Raw genomic sequence first — 24,797 nt, forward strand, 5'->3', positions numbered from 1 at the left:
TTATGTTTGTCCGATTTAGGGTTTTCATGATGTTTTCTGCAACATTTGGACTGCAGTTTGTGAGGCTACCTTCCGATTTTCTGTAAGATGGTGGATGGTCTTGTTTTCTAATCGAGTTCTTGAGGAATCGAGTTTTGGGTTCATATTCTAGATCGTTCTATCGATTTGACTTCATCCTTGCAGTTGATGTTGTGAGTTTTCTTCCGTAAGCAACCTATTTGTTTAAAAGTCTAACCGGGAGGTTAAATTAGTGGAATGATTTGGGCGTTGAGAATTCTGTGGTCTGCTTCCGGTTGATTAATCCTCTCGTTTTGAGTGATTGGGATTGAACTGAATGTGGACTGGTTTCCGTTGTTTGATTCGATCCTGTGGAGTCATTGATGGGAAGGCTAGGAGTTTTCTTTGGAGGTTTAAGTTTTGATATGTGTTGTTGTTATTTCCTGTTGTGTTAATGGATTTGTACAGGTTTCTCATGCTAAGATCTGGATTGGTGGTACTATAGAATGTAATTATTTTCTATTGCTTTTGAAACGCAGAATAGATCGGGTTAGGTTGGTCTTAACTTGAGTGTAGGTGCTGTGGGAAATCGTGTTTTACTGCAGCCTATTAAATTGGGTTTGGTTTAGCTAGTTGTGGTTTATGCAATTAGTTAAACTGTACCTTATGTGATTTACAGGGCTGTAATTCGAGACGAGCACTTCGACGTGAAGATTATTTAGCTCGGCCTACATTTAAGGCGAGTACTTCTTGCTTTGTTTTCTTTTAGTACTTTGACCTTAGTGCATGAATTATTTTGGATAATGATTGTTTACCTTGACTCCACTCTTATTTTCCTGCGCTTGATACTTCCACGCAATCTTTGAGAAATTCGTTCCATATCTATACAGTCTCTTGTTGTTGTCCATGATCAGTAGTAGATACTAGATACCATATTTGTATGCTTGGACTATTGCTTATTTATGTACGATATTGAGCATGATGGCTTCATGTAGCATACATGTTTCTGCTTATATATATATGATGACTGTTGCATTGTTCGCATCATGTCATTGCATACATGCCGCATCCTCGGCCACTCGAGAGAGTGGTAGCTGGAGTTGATGTCGCTTGTCTTGTCGTGCCGCACTCGGCCACTCGTGTTTGTGGTAGCTGGAGTACGAGCAGCAGGGATCCCGTCGCAGATGTAGCTAGTTAGCTACTATGCAACTGTCCCCTCGGCCACTCGTGTGAGTGGTAGCTGGAGTGGTGTACAGTCTGTCACTGACCTGACCTCTCGACCATACAGGGGTCATGGTGCAGAGAGGTGAGCTGGAGTGACCATCCGTGCATACGCTGATTATTATTATATTTAATTTGGCTGTTGTTTATATATGTTGTTATTGCTTACTTACTGCTGTTGTTCACATATGCTGATATGCTTACTTATGTTGAGATATACTCTCATTGTAGATGTTTAGACTTTGGTTTATTCATTGGAAATTTGTATATACCTTTCTTATTACCTCTGTAGTATGAGCAATACTGTAACAGATTAGTACCGGTTCTGACCTACTATACCTAGCCTAGGATATGGTTTCAGGTATGAGCATTTATTTTGGTTCTATTATAGTATCTGCTATTCTTCTTATGAGACTGTATTCCTTTTGACATTCTCTATTGGTTCATATGTTCATGCACTATCTCTTTCTTTACCCGCTGAATTCCAATACTCACCACCCCACAAAATTATTTTTCTTTCGCCAGGTAACAGGTAGATGAGTCATGGATACTTGGAGAGTCCTGGCTGCCAGTCCCACGTCACACTCGAGGATAGTTTTCGTTTTGGTTTTGTTATCGTTTGGGTGGTATATTGATTTTGTGTATTTTGTTTTTCAACAAGTCGATGAGAATTTTGGGTCAAGTCTATGATGACAGGTATTTTTATTAGTGTCATTGTTGGTTTTACGTTCGTATCATTTTATGTCTTCCGCTGCTGTGTGTTTACGTTCAGCCGTGTAGGCTTATTAAACTGTGTGTTTCTCCCTGCGTTCTGTCCTTAAGAAGGACAAGCTCAATGGAGCAAATTTCCTGTACTGGTATAGGAACTTGAGAATAGTTCTCACTCAAGAATGTAAACTGTACATTATGGAGCAGCCCATTCCGGAGGCTCCTCCTGCCACTGCCACGCAAGCAGACCGAGATGCTTACAAGAAGCATCAAGATGATGCATTAGATGTGTCCTGTCTTATGCTCGCGACCATGAACTCTGAGCTTCAGAGGTAACATGAGTTGATGGGTGCTTATGATATGGTTGAACATCTTTGTCACCTATATCAAGGACAAGCAAGGCACTAGAAGAGAAACTCCAAATAATACCTGGAAGATCTTAAGAAGAAGAGAAATAAGATTTCTACTTCAGGTATACATGTTATAGAAGTCAATCTCTCTATTTATTCATCGTGGGTATTAGATACCGGATGTGCTTCGCACATTTGTACTAATGTACAAGCGCTGAGAAATAGCAGGGCATTGACGAAGGGTGAGATAGACCTATGAGTAGGCAATGGAGCACGGGTTGCTGCTATTGCTGTAGGAACTTACCATCTATTTCTGCCCTCTGGGCTTGTACTAGAATTAGATGATTGTTGTTATGTGCCTGCCTTAACTAAGAACATTATATCTGTTTCTTCTTTGGACAAGAAAGGTTTTTCGTTTATAATAAAGAACAAATGTTGTTCCGTCTATTTAAACGAAATGTTCTATTGTAGTGCACCTCTGATAAACGGACTCTATATTCTAGACCTTGAGAGCCCTATCTATAACATTAGTACCAAGAGGTTCAAGTCAAATGACATGAACCAAACCTATCTCTAGCACTGTCGCTTAGGTCATATAAATGACAAGCGCTTATCCCAGCTCCATAAGGATGGTTTGCTGGACTCATTTGATTTTGAATCTTATGAGACGTGCGAGTCATGCCTACTAGGCAAGATGACCAAGACTCCCTTTAGTGGGCACAGCGAGAGAGCGACTGATTTGCTAGGACTTATACATAGTGATGTATGTGGCTCTTTCAATGTCGCAGCTAGAGGCGGCTATAGGTACTTCATCACATTTACTGATGACTTCAGTAGATATGGTTATGTGTACTTGATGACACATAAGTCTGAATCCTTTGAAAAGTTCAAAGAATTCAAGAATGAAGTACAAAACCAGCTTGGCAAGAGTATTAAGATACTTCGATCAGATCGAGGTGGAGAATACCTTAGCTATGAGTTTCGTGACTATCTAGCTGAGTGTGGGATCCTATCCCAGCTCACTCCTCCTGGAACACCACAGTGGAATGGTGTATCCGAAAGGAGGAATCGTACCTTATTAGATATGGTACGGTCTATGATGAGTCACACAGATCTTTCGACATTCCTTTGGGGCTATGCTCTAGACACGGCAGCTTTTATACTCAACCGAGTTCCATCCAAGGCCGTGATAAAGACACCATATAGGATATGGACTAGGAGAGATGTCCAAGTGTCTTTCATGAGGATTTGGGGATGTGAGACCTACGTTAGACATCAAGTCTCAGATAAATTAGGACCCAAATCCAACAAGTGCTACTTTATAGGATATCCCAAGGAAACTAAGGGATATTACTTCTACATTCCCAGTCAGCACAAGATAGTTGTGGCAAAGACTGAAGTCTTTCTAGAAAGGGACTTTGTTTCTAGAAAGACTAGTGGGAGTACATTCGATCTTGAAGAAGTTCAAGATGCGGATACTAGCACTGAAGCCTCGATGGAAGTTGAACTGGAACCACAAAGTGTTATGGATGATGTTGTTCCACAAAGAGTTGAGGAACAACAACCAGTTCAAGTAGACATACCTCTTCGCATGTCTGATAGGGTACGCCGTAAGCCTGAGAGATACTTATTTCTCTTGTCTGACCATGATGGCGTTGTGCTCATAGAGGATGAGCCTACCAGGAAGCTGTGATGAGACCAGATTCTGAGAAATGGCTAGAAGCCATGAGATCCGAAATGGAATCCATGTACACCAACCAAGTATGGACTTTGGTTGATCCACCTGAAGGGGTAAAACCCATAGGGTGTAAGTGGGTCTTTAAGAGAAAGACTGACATGGATGGACTTATCTATAAGGGTCGCTTGGTAGCTAAAGGTTTCAAGCAGATTCATGGTATTGACTATGATGAAACCTTTTCACCAGTAGCGATGTTTAAGTCCATTTTATTCATGCTTGCTAATGCAGCTTACCACAATTACGAGATCTGGCAGATGGATGTCAAAACCGCGTTTCTGAATGGAAACCTACTCGAGGATGTGTACATGACACAACCTGAGGGTTTTGTAGATCCAAAGCATACTAGCAGAGTATGCAAGCTGCATAGGTCCATTTATGGACTAAAACAAGCTTCTCGGAGTTGGAATCTTCGATTCGATGATGCAATCAAATAGTTTGATTTCATCAAGAATGAAGATGAATCTTGTGTCTACAAGAAGGTTGTAGGGGACATAGTTGTCTTCCTCATATTGTATGTGGATGACATACTGCTCATTGGGAAAGACATCCCTTTGCTACAGTCTGTCAAGACTTGGCTAGGGACATGTTTCTCAATGAAGGACTTAGGTGAAGCATCCCGCATTCTAGGGATACAGATCTATAGAGATAAATCTAAGAGATTGCTTGGCCTAAGTTAGAGTACATATATTGACAAGGTACTCCTTCGGTTTGCCATGCAGAACTCCAAGAAGGGATTTCTGCCGATGTCACATGGCGTGAGTCTTTCGAAGACTCAGGGCCCCTTTTCTAGAGAGGAGAGAGACCGCATGGATCAGATCTCTTATGCCTCAGCCATAGGATCTATCATGTACGTCATGCTATATACTCGACCTGATGTCTCGTATGCTTTGAGCATGACGAGCAGATACCAGTCAGATCCAGGTGAAAGTCACTGGATAACGGTCAAGAATATTCTTAAGTACTTGAGAAGGACTAAAGAATATTTCTTGATATATGGAGGCAATGATGAGCTAGCTGTAAAGGGTTATAGTGATGCCAGCTTCCAGACCGATCAGGATGATTATCGATCGCAGTCAGGGTTCGTATTTTGCATTAATGGTGGTGCTGTGAGCTGGAAGAGTTCGAAGTAGGACACAGTAGCTAATTCTACGACAGAGGCCGAGTACATTGCTGCATCAGAGGCAGCAAAGGAGGCAGTTTGGATCCGCAAGTTCATCACTGAACTTGGGGTGGTTCCCAGTATCGCTGACCCTATTGAGCTCTATTGTGACAACAATGGAGCTATAGCACAGGCGAAGGAACCTCGCTCACACCAGCGGACCAAATACATACTACGACGCTTCCACCTCATTCGAGAGATTATCGAGAGAGGAGATGTGAAGATATGCAGAGTACCTACAGAGGCTAACATCGCAGATCCCTTGACCAAGGCTTTGGCATAGAGGAAGCATGATGGTCACACTAGGTCATTGGGCTTAGATCCTACACTGATTGGCACTAGTGCTAGTGGGAGATTGTTACTTAGAGCCCTAAAGCCAATCATTTGATAATTTTATTATAAACTTATTGTATCATATTCTTATATAAATAAAGGCATGTATTTTGGTTATTATACTTACTTGTATTGGTGCCAAATAAACTAAGTATAATAGCGTCCTTGAGTAGAAGGTTCTCACCTATATCAATCGGTTAGTTGAACCGATAGTGAGATGATATAGGGAACACTACTATTAATCATTCCTAGTCGAGTATTAACATTCAGGGACAATGTTAGTGCAATAAGACTAGCATGTAGGTCAACTCGATGTCTTGATCTCACAAGTTATGGATATAGAGATATCAAGTTGACACATGGGTATGCATTGGAGAATGTATACTGAATAACCCGCCATGAGAAAGTATCATGGATCATTGTATGAGTGTCATATACTTTCTCATGTGGCTATTAGTATGACTACTAGTCCTTAGACCTGAAGTCACCATGGATCCCTACATAAGGAGTTATGTACTTTAGTTTCGTCAAACGTCACCCGTAACTGGGTGGACTATAAAGGCGATTACTGGGTATGCAACGAATTATGCAGAGGGATGTGAGTGATGTAGATGGGATCTATCCCTCCTATATGACGGGAGCGACATCGATATTCTTGATAGAGTGAGACCACGAAGTGCATGACCATGCCCAAATGAGTCATTATGAGATATTGAGCTCATTTGATTTAGTGAGTCTACTTGGAGTTCAAGATTTAGATTGATTAGAGGATGACACGGTCTATGCCTCACATTGATCAATCTAGATGTCTAGGATAGAAGGACACTTGTCATATATTGTGAGGAGTCACAATTAGTAGTCACAAGGTGATGTTGGATCTCAACATTCTTGTAACTTGGGTAGTAATGATGTATTGCTAGATACCGCTCATTGCTTATGCTTCTAAATGAGTTTAGGGGCATTGCCAACGTTACAAGAACCTATTGGGTCACACACAAAGAACAAGTGGATGGAGATTAGGTTCATATGATGAACCAAGAGGATTAGATTCATTTGATAAATCAAATTGGATTAAGAGTAATCCTAATTGGGCTAATTGAGTTGAACTTAAGTTGATTCATGTGTTCAATGAGTCTAATTTAGATTATGACTCATTGAATCAATTTAATTAAATGAATTAGATTCATTATATTAAATTGGCTTGAATTAAATGGTTGGATTAGATCAACCATGAGAGAGATTAAGTCAAGTTTGACTTGACTTGAGAGGAAGAGGAAGAGTCAAGTTTGACTTTACTTTATGCCACATCATATGTGTGACTTGGCATTAAGTGGCCAATGATGATGTGTCACATCATCATAGTTAATACATGATTGTGCCACCTAATGGAAGTTACATCTTCTCCTTAGCTTTAATGTGGCCGGCCACATTAATGAGAGGAGTTACTCTTGATGTGGCCGACCACTCAAAATGAATGGGATTCATTATTTTTCATTCAAGGCTAATTGCATCTTCTTCTTCCTCAAGTTTTCCTCAAGCTCTCCCTCTCCTCTTCTCTTGGCCGAAAGTTTTCAAGCAAGAAAGAAGGTGAATGAGTTTGAGTTTCATGAAGAAAAAGGTAGAGTGATTATCACATAGAAGAAGAAGAAGAGTGTTCATAAGATTCTATTTCTCTTCTCTATCCTTTTTCTTTTCATTCCCATCCGAGAGCCCTAGAAAGTGCTAGCACACTTGTGGTGCTCTCTTCTCCATCCTTGTGTATTAGAGAATACATCTTGTTCGTGTGGATACTTCTAGAGGATTGTCTACGTTGACAATCTTGAGATCCGGCGTACCTTGGACTTGCGGGATTGCGAAGGGCTTCGCTTCAAAGGTATAACCTTTTTCCCTTGTAGATCTAAGTGTAGATCTAGGTAAACTCGTACTCATAGTTTTTCGAAAAAAATTTTTCTTTGCACGGATCCGTTGGCTAGGGAGTTTCGGGGTTTCCGCGACGCGAAAAAGTGATTTTCGCGGCCCGAAAAACCCAACAGTGGTATCAGAGCCACGTGCGAAGACGAATACGAGTTTATTTTAGTTTTTATGAAAAATAAACATTCTGTGAATTTCTATAATTTCATGATTTTTATAGTTTTAAAGGGTATTTTTCTCGTAGAAGCGAAGCACAAGTGTTTAGACACTTGTTGGCTTCGACTACCGAGAAGATTTTTCCGTTACGGCAATGTTTCGACCCAAAACTTTTTGGGACAGCGGGCTTAGGCGCTGTAGGATCGCTTAGGAGCAACTTGCGATGGTTAGATCGCGGGTAGGGGTACTGCCCCTAATCCCGCAAGGGGATTTGCTCCGCGATTGCGCCCGAAATCGCTAATCGGGACCGCCGGGAAAAATTTACTCATAAAAATTGTAAAAATTATGAAAAATTTCAGAAAATTATGAAAAATATATAATTTAGAATTATATATTATTTTTGTGATAGTTATGGCCCTAAAAGACCCAATATGATTGGATTTGTGTTGTAATTTATAATACGGCCTGCGTGCCGTCATGTGTTTGTGTGTGCTGTATTTGATACGCGACCTGCGCGTTGTGCCTCCCTATTTATATTCTGATTGTAAATTAGATTTAGACTCGAATGTAACTCGAGTTTCAAAATGTAATGTAAATTTTGAAGCGGTGGAAGGTTCACTCAAGACGGAGTTACGAGGAAGGCGCGAGCAACACAAGGTGGTCAAAAGGAAGGCGCTTGAGAAGCTGTTGACCTTAGGTTGACCATCCGATCTTCTCATTGGCTTGAGAAGATCGTAGTAGGTCCATGACATAATCACAAAATTATTTAATTAATTGCTTTTGTGTGTATGTGATGCATGCTAGTTAATTAAGTAATTAATTAGTGCCTAACGATTAGATTAGATCTAAATCGTGCACATGATGCACCCTTCGATTAGATTAGATCTATCGAGTATATGATAAGCATCATCGTTTAGATTAGATCTAAATCGCGACAACTCGTAATGCCTACCATGCCGTGATACCTACCACTACGTCGATCGCATGTTGTTGTTGAATCTGCCAAAGCAGAGCAACACATACTATCTTGGTAGGGTACGGAGGGACAATCTTGGTCCCGCCTATCAACGCATGGGTGAGTACAACTCAATTAGATTGAGTAACTAGTTAACTCAATTGGATCGAGTACAACTATAGGCATTCTTCCAACGGTTGGAAAGATAGGACATAGATCCCATTTATATTAATTCTTGGACGTATTAGCCAAATCTAACTCAAGTTTTAATATAACTGCCGATAATGATCCTATAAACAAGAGTTGCATAGAGATGTAATTGGTAATCGTTACCTACCGATCATACTAAATCTTAGGCGTATTAGCCAAAGCTAACTCAAGCGTTAGTATGATGTGGATCTTGTACCACATGAATTATAGAATTCAGTGGGAGCATCATTTAGTTAAAGGTCTAATTAAATGATTAAGAATATGATATTTATTTCTGTTGTAGATTACCATGATGTCAAACACGAACAATTTCTCCCTGCGTTCTGTCCTTAAGAAGGACAAGCTCAACGGAGCAAATTTCCTGGACTGGTATAGGAACTTGAGAATAGTTCTCACTCAAGAACATAAACTGTACGTTCTGGAGCAGCCCATTCCGGAGGCTCCTCCTGCCATTGCCACGCGAGTAGACCGAGATGCTTACAAGAAGCATTAAGATGATGCATTAGATGTGTCCTGTCTTATACTCGCGACCATGAACTCTGAGCTTCAGAAGCAACATGAGTTGATGAGTGCTTATGATATGGTTGAACATCTTTGTCACCTATATCAAGGACAAGCAAGGCACTGGAAGAGGAACTCCAAAGAATACCTAGAAGATCTTAAGAAGAAGAGAAATAAGATTTCTACTTCAGGTATACATTTTATATAAGTCAATCTCTTTATTTCTTCATCGTGGGTATTAGATACCGGATGTGCTTCTCACATTTGTACTAATGTACAAGCGCTGAGAATTAGCAGGGCATTGACGAAGGGTGAGATAGACCTACGAGTAGGCAATGGAGCACGGGTTGCTACTATTGTTGTAGGAACTTACCATCTATCTCTGCCCTCTGGGCTTGTACTAGAATTAGATGATTGTTGTTATGTGTCTGCCTTAACTAAGAACATTATATCTGTTTCATCTTTGGACAAGAAAGGTTTTTCGTTTATAATAAAGAACAAATATTGTTCCGTCTATTTAAACGAAATGTTCTATTGTAGTACACCTCTGATATACAGACTCTATATTCTAGACCTTGAGAGCCCTATCTATAACATTAGTACCAAGAGGTTCAAGTCAAATGACATGAACCAAACCTATCTCTGGCACTGTCGCTTAGGTCATATAAATGACAAGCGCTTATCCCAGCTCCATAAGGATGGTTTGCTAGACTCATTTGATTTTGAATCTTATGAGACGTGTGAGTCATGCCTACTAGGCAAGATGACCAAGATTCCCTTTAGTGGGCACAGCGAGAGAGCGACCGATTTCTTAGGACCTATACATAGTGATGTATGTGGCTCTTTCAATGTCGCAGCTAGAGGCGGTTATAGGCACTTCATCACATTTACTGATGACTTCAGTAGATATGGTTATGTGTACTTGATGACACATAAGTCTGAATCCTTTGAAAAGTTCAAAGAATTCAAGAATGAAGTACAGAACCAGCTTGGCAAGAGTATTAAGATACTTCGATCAGATCGAGGTGGAGAATACCTTAGCCATGAGTTTTGTGACTATCTAGCTGAGTGTGGGATCCTATCGCAACTCACTCCTCCTGGAACACCACAGTGGAATGGTGTATCCGAAAGGAGGAATCATACCTTATTAGATATGGTACGGTCTATGATGAGTCACACAGATCTTCCGACATTCCTTTGGGGCTATGCTCTAGACACGACAGCTTTTATACTCAACCGAGTTCCATCCAAGGCCGTGATAAAGACACCATATAGGATATGGACTGGGAGAGATGCCCAAGTGTCTTTCATGAGGATTTGGAGATGTGAGGCCTACGTTAGACGTCAAGTCTCAGATAAATTAGGACCCAAATCTGACAAGTGCTACTTTATAGGATATCCCAAGGAAACTAAGGGATATTACTTCTACATTCCCAGTCAGCACAAGATAGTTGTGGCAAAGACTGGAGTCTTTCTAGAAAGGGACTTTGTTTCTAGAAAGACTAGTGGGAGTACATTCGATCTTGAAGAAGTTCAAGATGCTGATCCTAGCACTGAAGCCTCGATGGAAGTTGAACTGGAACCACAAAGTGTTGTGGATGATGTTATTCCACAAAGAGTTGAGGAACAACAACCAGTTCAAGTAGACATACCTCTTCGCAGGTCTGATAGGGTACGTCGTAAGCCTGAGAGATACTCATTTCTCTTGTCTGACCATGATGATGTTGTGCTCATAGAGGATGAGCCTACCACCTATCAGGAAGCTGTGATGAGACCAGATTCTGAGAAATGGCTAGAAGCCATGAGATCCGAAATGGAATCCATGTACACCAACCAAGTATGGACTTTGGTTGATCCACGTGAAGGGGTAAAACCCATAGGGTGTAAGTGGGTCTTTAAGAGAAAGACTGACATGGATGGACTTATCTATAAGGGTCGCTTGGTAGCTAAAGGTTTCAAGCAGATTCATGGTATTAACTATGATGAAACCTTTTCACCAGTAGCGATGTTTAAGTCCATTCGGATCATGCTTGCTATTGCAGCTTACCACGATTACGAGATCTGGCAGATGGATGTCAAAACCGCATTTCTGAATGGAAACCTACTCGAGGATGTGTACATGACACAACCTGAGGGTTTTGTAGATCCAAAGCATACTAGCAGAGTATGCAAGCTGCATAGGTCCAAAGCAAGCTTCTCGGAGCTGGAATCTTTGATTCGATGATGCAATCAAACAGTTTGGTTTCATCAAGAATGAAGATGAAACTTGTGTCTACAAGAAGGTTGTAGGGGACATAGTTGTCTTCCTCATATTATATGTGGATAACATACTGCTTATTGGGAAATACATCCCTTTGCTACAGTCTGTCAAGACTTGGCTAGGGACATGTTTCTCAATGAAGGACTTAGGTGAAGCATCCCGCATTCTAGGGATACAGATCTATAGAGATAGATCTAAGAGATTGCTTGCCTAAGTCAGAGTACATATATTGACAAGGTACTCCTTCGGTTTGCCATGCAGAACTCCAAGAAGGGATTTCTGTCGATGTCACATGGCGTGACTCTTTCGAAGACTCAGGGCCCCTCTTCTAGAGAGGAGAGAGACCGCATGGATCAGATCCCTTATGCCTCAGCCATATGTTCTATCATGTACGCCATGCTATGTACTCGACCTGATGTCTCGTATGCTTTGAGTATGACGAGCAGATACCAGTCAGATCTAGGTGAAAGTCACTGGATAGCGGTCAAGAATATTCTTAAGTACTTAAGAAGGACTAAAGAATATTTCTTGATGTATGGAGGCAATGATGAGCTAGCTGTAAAGGGTTATAGTGATTCCAGCTTCCAGACAGATCATGATGATTATCGATCGCAGTCAAGGTTCGTATATTGCATTAATGGTGGTGCTGTGAGCTGGAAGAGTTCGAAGCAGGACACAATAGCTGATTCTACGACAGAGGCCGAGTACATTACTGCATCAGAGGCAGCAAAGGAGGAAGTTTAGATCCGCAAGTTCATCACTGAACTTGGGGTGGTTCCCAGTATCGCTGACCATATTGAGCTCTATTGTGACAATAATTGAGCTATAGCACAGGCGAAGGAATCTCGCTCACAACAGCGGACCAAACACATACTACGGCGTTTCCATCTCATTCGAGAGATTATCGAGAGAGGAGATGTGAAGATATGCAGAGTACCTACAGAGGCTAACATCGCAGATCCCTTGACCAAGGCTTTGGCACAGAGGAAGCATGATGGTCACACTAGGTCATTGGGGCTTAGAGCCTACACTGATTTGCACTAGTGCTAGTGGGAGATTGTTAGTTAGAGCCCTAGAGTCAATCATTTGATGATTGTATTATGGACTTATTGTATCATATTCTTATATAAATAAAGGCATGTGTTTTGGTTATTATACTTACTTGTATTGGTGCCAAATAAACTAAGTATAATAGCGTCCTTGAGTAGAAGGTTCTCACCTATATCAATCGGTTAGTTGAACCGATAGTGAGATGATATAGGGAACACTACTCTTAATCATTCTTAGTCGAGTATTAACATTCAGGGACAATGCTAATGTAATAAGACTAGCATGTAGGTCAACTCGATGACTTGATCTCACAAGTTATGGATATAGAGATATCAAGTTGACACATGAGTATGCATTGGAGAATGTATACTGAATGACCCACTATGAGAAAGTATCATGGATCGTTATATGAGTGTCATATACTTTCTCATGTGGCTATTAGTATGACTACTAGTCCTTAGACCTGAAGTCAACATGGATCCCTACATAAGGAGTTATGTACTTTAGTTTCGTCAAACGTCACCCGTAATTGGGTGGACTATAAAGGCGATTACTGGGTATGTAACAAATTATGCAGAGGGATGTGAGTGATGTAGATGGGATCTATCCCTCCTATATGACGGGAGTGATATCGATATTCTTGATAGAGTGAGATCACGAAGTGCATGACCATGTCCAAATGAGTCAATATGAGATATTGAGCTCATTTGATTTAGTGAGTCTACTTGGAGTTCAAGATTTAGATTGATTAGAGGATGACACGGTCTATGCCTCACATTGATCAATCTAGATGTGTAGGATAGAAGGACACTTGTCATATATTGTGAGGAGTCACAATTAGTAGTCACAAGGTGATGTTGGATACCGCTCATTGCTGTATTTACAATATTCTTGTAACTTGGGTAGTAATGATGTATTGCTAGATACCGCTCATTGCTTATGCTTCTAAATGAGTTTAGGGGCATTGTCAACGTTACAAGAACCTATTGGGTCACACACAAAGAACAAGTGGATGGAGATTAGGTTCATATGATGAACCAAGAGGATTAGATTCATTTGATGAATTAAATTGGATTAAGAGTAATCCTAATTGGGCTAATTGAGTTGGACTCAAGTTGATTCATGTGTTCAATGAGTCTAATTTAGATTATGACTCATTGAATCAATTTAATTAAATGAATTAGATTCATTATATTAAATTGGCTTGAATTAAATGGTTGGATTAGATCAACCATGAGAGAGATTAAGTCAAGTTTGACTTGACTTGAGAGGAAGAGGAAGAGTCAAGTTTGACTTTACTTTATGCCACATCATATGTGTGACTTGGCATTAAGTGGCCAATGATGATGTGCTACATCATCATAGTTAATACATGATTGTGCCACCTAATGGAAGTTACATCTTCTCCTTGGCTTTAATGTGGCCGGCCACATTAATGAGAGGAGTTACTCTTGATGTGGCCGGCCACTCAAAATGAATGGGATTCATTATTTTTCATTCAAGGCTAATTGCATCTTCTTCTTTCTCAAGTTTTCCTCAAGCTCTCCCTCTCCTCTTCTCTTGGCCGAAAGTTTTCAAGCAAGAAAGAAGGTGAATGAGTTTGAGTTTCATGAAGAAAAAGGTAGAGTGATTGTCACATAGAAGAAGAAGAAGAGTGTTCATAAGATCCATTCTATTTCTCTTCTCTATCCTTTTTCTTTTCATTCCCATCCGAGAGCCCTAGAAAGTGCTAGCACACTTGTGGTGCTCTCTTCTCCATCCTTGTGTGTTAGAGAACACATCTTGTTCGTGTGGATACTTTTAGAGGATTGTCTACGTTGACAATCTTGAGATCCGGCGTACCTTGGACTTGCGGGATTGCGAAGGGCTTCGCTTCAAAGGTATAACTTTTTTCCCTTGTAGATCTAAGTGTAGATCTAGGTAAACTCGTACTCATAGTTTTTCAAAAAAAAAATTCTTTGCACGGATCCATTGGCTAGGGAGTTTCGGGGTTCCCGCGACGCGAAAAAGTATTTTTCGCGGCCCGAAAAATCCAACAGGGAGATGCTGCCGAAATTTATTCTGGCAGGGACTACCTGGGGCGTGACAATTTAATGGTATCAGAGCCATGTTGTGAAGCCTATTTTTATGTTTCAAATTTTACGATTTATTTTTCGTATTATGGATTTTCAAGTTAATCTGATACCAATTTTATGGTATCAGAGCAGTTTTGATCTTGTTTCGCTTTATGATTGTTCGTGTTGATTATGTGTTCTGGGTTTTATTTTTTCGAGATTTCGATTTGGCTTCGACCCTTGATGTGACTCTTGAGTTTTGGGACCAGGCAGCGGCAGGATATCTCCGAGCTATAGGATGTAAGTGGTCTACTGCTAAATCATTTTCCTTACATACTTATTATTAACAGGAATGGCACGAAAAGGGTCGACTGCTGTGCATCACCGTGGAAAAGGTCGACCACGAAAACAACCCACGGTATCGATGGGTCCCGAACCTACTGGCCAAGAGACGGAGTTTACAGGAAACCCGAATGAGGTTGATTCAGGTAGCAGTGATCGGAATCCTCCAACCTCTACTAGGGAGCATGAGTTACGGACGCCGGGAGTACCACCTTCTATACCTGCTCCAGACACTACTGGTTGGGTGATGGATAGAGCCCGAATACCCTTGTTGGCAAAGTCTGTGAAGGATCGAACTACTCTATTCCATGGGGGTGCTGACCCTTGGGCGGCTCATAGCTGGTTGAAGAACTTGGAGGGCACATTTTGGTACATGAAGTGTACAGATGAAGAGAAGGTGGAGTTGGCTGCATATCATCTTCGGGATCAAGCCGTCACTTGGTGGGACATGCAGAAGACGATCCTTGGGGAACAACATATCACGTGGCAGATGTACCGGGAGGCATTTGAGAGACAGTATTTTTCGGTTACATTTTGTCTAGCCCGTCGTCAGGAGTTTCTGAACCTCAAGCAAGGCGACCGTTCTGTGATGGAGTATAATGTAGAATTCAGTAGATTGGCTGAGTTTTGTCCTCATCTGGTGGCTCAGGATTATGATCGGATGCATCAGTTTACTCAGGGACTTGCGGCATACATACGACTCAAGATGTCCGGATTTCCCGGTAGTTCATATCGAGAGGTTTTAGATCGGGCGTTATTCATTGAGATGACTCAGCAACAGGTGAATCTGGAAAAAAGTAATAATAAACAAGTGACGCAGAAGAAGGAGAAAAGAGGACAGAGCTCACAGGTTACTTCAAGAGGGTCCTCTCCACCTTAGAAGACAAGGCGAACCCCGGATGGGGGTTCTCGTTCCTCTCAACGAGACCGGAAGAACAACTTTGGAGGGATCATGTGTTTTCAGTGTGGCTCCAAAAGTCATACCAAAAATGATTGCCCGTTGGATCACACTATATGCTTATATTGTAAGCTTCCAGGGCACGAGAGTCGGAATTGCCCTCTGAGGCTCAGTTGGAGACGACTCAAGATATCACTCAGGGAGGGCGACCCGCCTAGCCACGACAGCAGAAAGGACCTCAGAGGACTCAGAACGCCTCGTATCAACTACAACTACCGGGGCCCCAGGGAAAAGTATACCATATCCAGAGTCAGGAGTATCCAGTGATGCCAGCGACCACGCAGTATTCTACTGCAGCATCCCCTTATCAGACATATCCGGTACAGCAAACCCTGCACTTCCATCCCAGCCTTATCAGGCATTCCAGCCGCAGCCTCAGTACCAGCAGCAACAGCAGGGTGTCGCTCCTCCAATTCCACGTCAGTCTACTTCAGGGATGCTACCATCGAGTGCAGAGGTGGGACGTGGTTATGTCGTCACACGGGAGGAGGCGCAGCGGGCTGAGGGATTGGACTTCCGAGGTATTAACCACTTTATACATTTAGGGTAGATCTATTGATATATATTGGTAGTTCTTATTCGTTCGTCTCTCGGGTATCTTTGGATAAGATCGGGGGTTACCTACACGTAGGACGCATGAGTTAACCGTATCTGTACCATCTAAAGGCATATTTATTATTAGTCAAGAAGTCAAGAATGCTCTTTGGACTTATATGGTCAGACACTTATGATGGATCTACAGGTGTGGGAAAAAGGTGGGGTTTGACCTCATACTAAGCTTAGAGTGGATGGCTATAAAACATGCCATTTGTGGTTTAACGTGGTTAGGTCGTAAATTGGGGACCAAATTTTTATTAGTGGGGAAGAATGTAAAATACGACAACAAAATAATAATTAAAAATAAGATTATTTGACAAATAATCTTATCAGAATTTTTTTAGAATTTTCTGGGATTTAATTGGAGTCTGTACGACATATTTAGAGGGGATGTACTTGTGGGCTTGAGAAAAAGCCTGTTTGAAATACCCAAATATGAGAGTTGATTGAGGAATAAACTTAGGTTTTGATTTATCGAATCCTAAGTTTTAAATATAAATATCTTCTCCCCTAATCTCTCGGCGCCAAGCCCCTTGCCCGTGCCCTAGCTTCCCCTTCCCCGCGGCGCCGAGCTTCCCCTTTTCCTCCTCACTGCCGCCCGACGCCGCTCCCCCCTCCTTCGCTGAGCCTCTTCTCCCCAAGCTGTCGTCAGTCCTTTTCTCCGTCGAGCAATAGCCGCCGAGTTTCCGCACCTGTGCTGACCTTCCTTCCCTCGCTCGAGCATCACCACAGCAGCCGTCAACCTCCTCTCTTCGCGCGATGCCCTAATTGATCCAGCAAGTACACTTCCTTATGCAACTGTGAGATCTGTGAGGTATGAGAATAGAACCTAGGAGATGTTGGAATGTCTCTTGACGAGCTCCGATTGCTTCATTGCATTATGTTTGTCCGATTTAGGGTTTTCATGATGTTTTCCGCAACATTTGGACTGCAGTTTGTGAGGCTACCTTCCGATTTTCTGTAAGATGGTGGATGGTCTTGTTTTCTAATCGAGTTCTTGAGGAATCGAGTTTTGGGTTCATATTCTAGATCGTTCTATCGAATTTGACTTCATCCTTGCAGTTGATGTTGTGAGTTTTCTTCCGTAAGCAACCTATTTGTTTAAATGTCTAACCGGGAGGTTAAATTAGTGGAATGATTTGGGCGTTGAGAATTCTGTGGTCTGCTTCCGGTTGATTAATCCTTTGGTTTTAAGTGATTGGGATTGAACTGAATGTGGACTGGTTTCCGTTGTTTGATTCGATCCTGTGGAGTCATTGATGGGAAGGCTAGGAGTTTTCTTTGGAGGTTTAAGTTTTGATTTGTGTTGTTGTTGTTTCCTGTTGTGTTAATGGATTTGTACAGGTTTCTCATGCTAAGATCTGGATTGGTGGTACTATAGAATGTAATTTTTTTTCTGTTGCTTTTGAAACACAGAATAGATCGGGTTAGGTTGGTCTTAACTTGAGTGTAGGTGCTGTGGGAAATCGTGTTTTACTGCAACCTATTAAATTGGGTTTGGGATTAGCTAGTTGTGGTTTATGCAATTAGTTAAATTTACCTTATGTGATTTACAGGGCTGTAATTCGAGACGAGCACTTCGACGTGAAGATTATTTAGCTCGGCCTACATTTAAGGCGGGTACTTCTTGCTTTGTTTTCTTTTAGTACTTTGACCTTAGTGCATGAATTAGTTTGGATAAGGACTGTTTACCTTGACTCCACTCTTACTTTCCTGCGCTTGATACTTCCACGCAATCTTTGAGAAATTCGTTCTATATCTATACAGTCTCTTGTTGTTTTCCATGATCAGTAGTAGATACTAGATACCATGTTTGTATGCTTGGACTGTTGCTTATTTATGTACGATATTGAGCATGCTGGCTTCATGTAGCATACATGTTTCTGCTTATATATATATGATGACTGTTACATTGTTCGCATCATGTCATTGCATACATGCCGCATCCTCGGCCACTCGAGAGAGTGGTAGCTGGAGTTGATGTCGCTTGTCCTGTCGTGCCGCACTCGGCCACTCGTGTGAGTGGTAGCTGGAGTACGAGCAGCAGGGACCCCGTCGCAGATCTAGCTAGTTAGCTACTATGCAACTGTCCCCTCGGCCACTCGTGTGAGTGGTAGCTGGAGTGGTGTACACATCGACCTCTCGACCATACAGGGTCATGGTGCAGAGGTGGGCGGAGTGACCATCCGTGCATACGCTATTATTATTATATTCCTACTGTTTATATATGTTGTTATTGCTTACTTATCATTGTTAACATATGCTGATATGCTTACTTATGTTGAGATATACTCTCATTGTAGATGTTTAGACTTTGGTTTATTCATTGGAAATTTGTATATACCTTTCTTATTACCTCTGTAGTATGAGTAGTACTGTAACAGATTAGTACCAGTTCTGACCTACTATACATAGCCTAGGATATGGTTTCAGGTATGAGCATTTATTTTGGTTCTATTATAGTATCTGCTATTCTTCTTATGAGACTGTATTCCTTTTGGCATTCTCTATTGGTTCATATGTTCATGCACTATCTCTTTCTTTACCCGCTGAATTCCAATACTCACCACCCCACAAAATTATTTTTCTTTCGCCAGGTAACAGGTAGATGAGTCATGGATACTTGGAGAGTCCCGGCTGCCAGTCCCACGTCACACTCGAGGATAGTTTTCGTTTTGGTTTTGTTATCATTTGGGTGGTATATTGATTTTGTGTATTTTGTTTTTCAACAAGTCGATGTGAATTTTGGGTCAAGTCTGTGATGACAGGTATTTTTATTAGTGTCATTGTTGGTTTTACGTTCGTATCGTTTTATGTCTTCTGCTGCTGTGTGTTTATGTTCAGCCGTGTAGGCTTATTAAACTGTGTGGTTATATTTATTTTGTTCCAGCCGAGTGAGCTGATAATATAAACTGCGTGGTTGTGTTTATTTCATTTTTGTCCAGCCGGGTAGGCTGAGTATATTAAACTGCGTGTTCTGTTGTTTATATTTTGTATATATATTCCAGTCGAGTGTGGCTGAGATATATTTTGTATGTAGTAATGATTCAGATTGTCACCCGTAGAGGAGAGATGTTGCCGAAATTTATTCTGGCAGGGACTACTTGGGGCGTGACACTTTCTTTATCCAATCTCCAGTACAAAGTGCAATCATTAGGGCAAACATCGATCTTTTCATAACCAAGTCCTAATTTCTTCATCAATTTCTTTGCTTCATAGTATGACTTTGGTAAATCTTTCATGGCATTAGGAAATGATTCTCTCAACAAATCCAAAAGCATATTGAAGATTTTATTGGTCATTTTTCCAAGACATTTTAAGTGAAGTAAGCGAATGATGAATGCAAGTTTTGAGAATTTCTTGCATCCATGATATAACTGTTTTTGTGAATCATCAATTAATTTATAGAATGTCTCAACCTCCCCAATTGGAATATCTGTATCCTTTTCAAATCCTGCTGTATTAATTGTACTACCATCGTGTTGTTGGACCCCAAAAGCCTCGTGAACTAGTCCCTCTATGTCATCTACATCATCATGAGACGGAATTGAGCTAGATATTGAAGATGCACTACATGATATCTCTCCATGAGCCACCCAGTGAGCATAACCTTTGATAAATCGATCAACCGTCAAATGATTATAAGCATCCTCTCTTGAAACACATATGCCAATTTTACATCTTGCACAAGGACATGCAATCGTTCCATTTATGTTTGCATTAGAAAATGCAAAATCTAGAAAATTCTGAAGTCCTTTTCTATATTCCTCAGTTTGTCTTGGTAAAAACATCCAACCTTTATCCATCACAATTCCAGTAAAAAGATGTACTAAAACTAGTTCAACAAAAAAATAGATTCAGTCAAAAACTCAATAACCAACATAGAAACTAAAAAATCTATCTGTGAACAACTCAAAAACACTAAATATGTCATATATAAGCTACAAACATGTGATTAAATAGATTTAGTCATTGTGATAAACATGATAAGTCAATAAGATAACATGATTTCAATATCTCAACTTATGTACATTTACTTATAGTTCTAGAAAATATAGAAAAGTCCATTATCCCTTCCTACAAGCTAAATTTAATTTTTTAAATTCATGATAGTACCGAATATTTTTATACTTATTATTAATCAAGCAGATGGGAATAAAAGATAGAAACAAAATGTACCAGAAAGGCAAGGTTTTCTATGTAGTTAGAATGATGAGTCTAGGGGTATTATAGTTTATGTGTTCATCTTAATATGGTTGGTGCAGGTACTGGTACATTCAGGAAAGTAGTGCTACATATAGATGAGATAGGATAAGCACTAAAAAAACATGCAGTAAATTTTTTACTTGTACGTGCCAACATACACATATCATAATTAAAAATTACAAATAACATCAAATAATAAATAAGAACTACATACAATGATTACCATATTTGCTTCAAAAATCAGACACAAAATAAGAAAAAGCCTTAGAAGCTCACTTGAGAAACTGCTATTGTATTGCTGCTAGTGAACTTTTGTGCCAATAAACATTTAAGTAAAATCCACTCTTTCTTCAATTGATTATCAGCTTCACTCGCCTGGAAAAGCAATTTTAGATGTTGAAATATAATGATTCATCCCATAAATTTTGTAGCCTAGATATTTTACTAACTAATATCTTCTTATAAATATCACTAATCCTTCTCAGCTCAACAATACAATAGAAATAACAAAGAAATCAAGTCAACGAAAGAAGAGAAGAGAGGTAGATAGACTGAAATCAACCTTAAAACTTCCTTCAAACTGAACGTATCAAAGCAAGATGTGGTTTCACATAAATTAATAGAAATCACCTGAAATCAACAACAAAACAAAACCCTAGGGGGAAGTAACCTTAGGTCATAGGGGTGGTAATCCTAGGTTATGGAAAATCCTAGGGGGAGGTAACCCTAGGTTCTAGGGGTGGTAACCCTAAGCGGCGAAAGTCCAGTCAGTCTGGAGGACCGGTCTAGAAACAAGTAGGAGTAAGTGAGGACGCGTTCCCCGATGAGGGAACAATAGGCGTCAGTTTGACCTAGAGTTTCTGGAGGAAATTCGAAGTCAGAACCGGATAGTCCAAAGGCTGTCAAGGTTATTTATTTACATATTATCTGCTATGTGCTAACTCTATTTTGCAAGAGACTAACACTTTCTGCAGGGTTAGATTCAACCGGGCTTAGTCGACCGAAAGTTCGGTTCAGTCGACCGAACCTCCAAGCAGCAAGATCAGAGTTCCAGCGAGTGGATCGGGTACGACCAGGGTATTAGTCGACCGAATCTCGGGATCGATCGATCGAACCAGGGATAATCTGTGACGTGGACGAGCCGAGTTGATCAGACCAGATGTGCTAGGGATCGGTCGATCGAATAGTAGGATCAGTAGACCGAATGTATCCGAGCAGAAGAACCGAAAGGTGGACCGATTCAGACGGGATCGGTCAACCGATCCTCCAGATCGGTCGACCGATCAACGATGGGTCAAACCTGATCCCGAGATTAGGGGATCTGGATCAGATCAAGATGGGCTATAAAAGGAGGGCTCGACTAGGTGCTTCGACAACCAGCAACATCTAAACGCTGCTCCAACGACGATCAAGTTAGAAGATAGTTTTCATCAAGTCGTTGGTAACAAGTTGTATTTCATATTTGTAAAGTTTCATACTTGTATTGTTCTTTTGTAAAGCTTTCCGAACTTATAGTGATTGCCCACCGAAAGCGATCAACGATCGCGGGCCTTAGAGTAGGAGTCGCCACAGGCTTCGAACCAAGTAAAAGAAAGCTTTTTATCAGTGCTTGTCTTTTCATTATTTATTCTGCTGTGTATTCTGTGTGTTTTCCAAAACGAGTGAAAAAGCAACACGTGCTATTCACCCCCCTCTAGCACATCTATAATCCTACAGGCCATCTATTATTAACCATTAATTATGGAACGATCATGAGTGACACCTAGTACATCATGATCCCCAATTAATCAAAAAATCATAGGTTGATCTCGGAACCACTTCCAAATCCTTCAGCAACTACAGTAAGTCGTGGCATGTTCCTTTCACTCGTATTATACCCACTTGATTCAGGACATGGTCTATCTATTAGTCGCCACTAGGTTGACTATGTCACACCTAACCCAGGACATGGTCTATCTATCAGTCACCACTAGACTGACTATGCCACACCTAATCTAAGTAATACTTCCTCATTATGCGGATTCAAATTACTCTAACATGTGTCTAAGAGTCTCGTACTCTTAACATATGATGCTTTAGCCAAAGACTTTAAGTAATAATTCTAACGAATGGTCATAGGGTATATGTTTCCTCGCAAGGAGCAGTGAATCCTCTGTGGGCTATCCAAACACCTTTGGACATTCGACTTATATCCAATCATCCTGAGTCCACACCTCAACGAGATGCTTGCTTAAGATGTCAAAGTATAAGCATCCATGACCAAGGTGACTTGTATACCTCAAGTCGAGGGAAACATGCACTCGAGTTGCAGTAAGAGCTTCATTGGCATATCTATATATGCAGAGAACCATATGAAGTCTTGTTGTCATGCCCCGAGGAGTCCCTACCAGACGAAAATCAGGCAGCATCTCCCCTGTACCGGTGACAATATGAATCCCAATATACATATATCAATATACTCGGCCCACACGGCCGGAACAATATACCAAACAAAATAAGAAAATAATCTACGCAGTTTATAATCAATCCACGCAGTTTATAATGCAGCCTCTGGCTGACAACAAATATTACTAAAAGAAAAGACGATATAGAAAACATCGCATATATATGTAAACCTACTCCACTATAACAAAAAAAATGAAATTTATGAAGTAATGAAAATACCGTAGCGGAAAACAAGAGTAGCGAACCCAAATGCTTGACATAAAGTCCACAAATACAATCATACAGTCCACTGTATAACAAAACTCAATAAGGAACTATAAAGTCAAAATCTAAAATCCGTCACGACAAGAAGTGGGGGGCTAGCAACTGGAACCTCCTGACAGCATCAACCTGAAATGGTAATACCAACGGGGTGAGTTCAAAGAACTTTGTAGGTAACCAGCAGATATGTACAGTAACATATAACTACCAACAATAACCTATAGTACAGTCTCCTAAATAATATAGAGGACTGCAAAACTGAATAAACTATAGTAACCAACAATAAGCAATATAATACAGTCTCCTAAACAATAATAAGAAATGCATAACTAAAATAAGCAGTACTCACCAGCAAGTCCTATCTGAGTATATGACTATGAACATACAACAGGTAAAGTTAGTCAGACCAAATAAGAATGTATCATGTATGCATGTCAATCATATGCAGTCACCAAAATGCACATCCAATATGGAAAGATCAGATACAATAAATGCAATCTGTGCATATGATGCAATATGACATGGGCACCCCTGACGTCAGTCAGCCATCTCACATGCGATGGTGAGACCGAGTGGGTAGGGCTATGACAACTATGCACTCTGCCATCACTGCTCCTGAGTGACTGAGTGGACAGGATGCTGTCGGAGTACACCTATCCTCCTACCTCAAACATAGTGAGGGAGCACAATGCTCTCATCTCCTGGTATGATGTCACAGGGAGGGATATCTGCCTGCTACCACACTGCAATCACACTACCCATGAGTGGACCAGCGGAGCCTGACAGAGTAAACTACACACACCCTGAGTGATGTGCCACTACCCATGCAGTGGCCACTATGTGTGCATGCCATGTAGCCGGCAATGTGCTCAACAATAATGGAGTCGATAATCGCCCAGCATGTAATCATGCAGGATGGTGCATGATGCTACAACATGTCAATCCTAAACATATCCTCATCCATAATATAATTGCCAAAAAGGTAAACACATATATAACAATGATATAAACAACATGAATCCAAGAACACATATCAAACATTTCTAGCAACTAATCTAGTATACAGAAGCACTATATATATCTATCTCTATGAACATAGATACGCATGGCAAGAAATAAGAGCATACAAGTCTAATGTATAGCAGCTAACAGTAGAAACATGTAACTGGTATCAAATAAGCTAAAACCAGGGAAATGATAAACCTACCAATTACCACTAGTTATACATACTACACATATCATAAAGACATTATCAAATATAAGTCAAAAGGTACCCACCTCAAATAGAAGGTAGTATCAAGCCAAATTCGACGTCGAGACACTCGTCTCAAATCAGAGTCCTGCATCAATCAATATATATATATATATTTTTACTTAGCTAAAAT

This window comes from Zingiber officinale, chromosome 11B, assembly GCF_018446385.1.
Source record: "Zingiber officinale cultivar Zhangliang chromosome 11B, Zo_v1.1, whole genome shotgun sequence".
Taxonomy (NCBI): domain Eukaryota; kingdom Viridiplantae; phylum Streptophyta; class Magnoliopsida; order Zingiberales; family Zingiberaceae; genus Zingiber; species Zingiber officinale.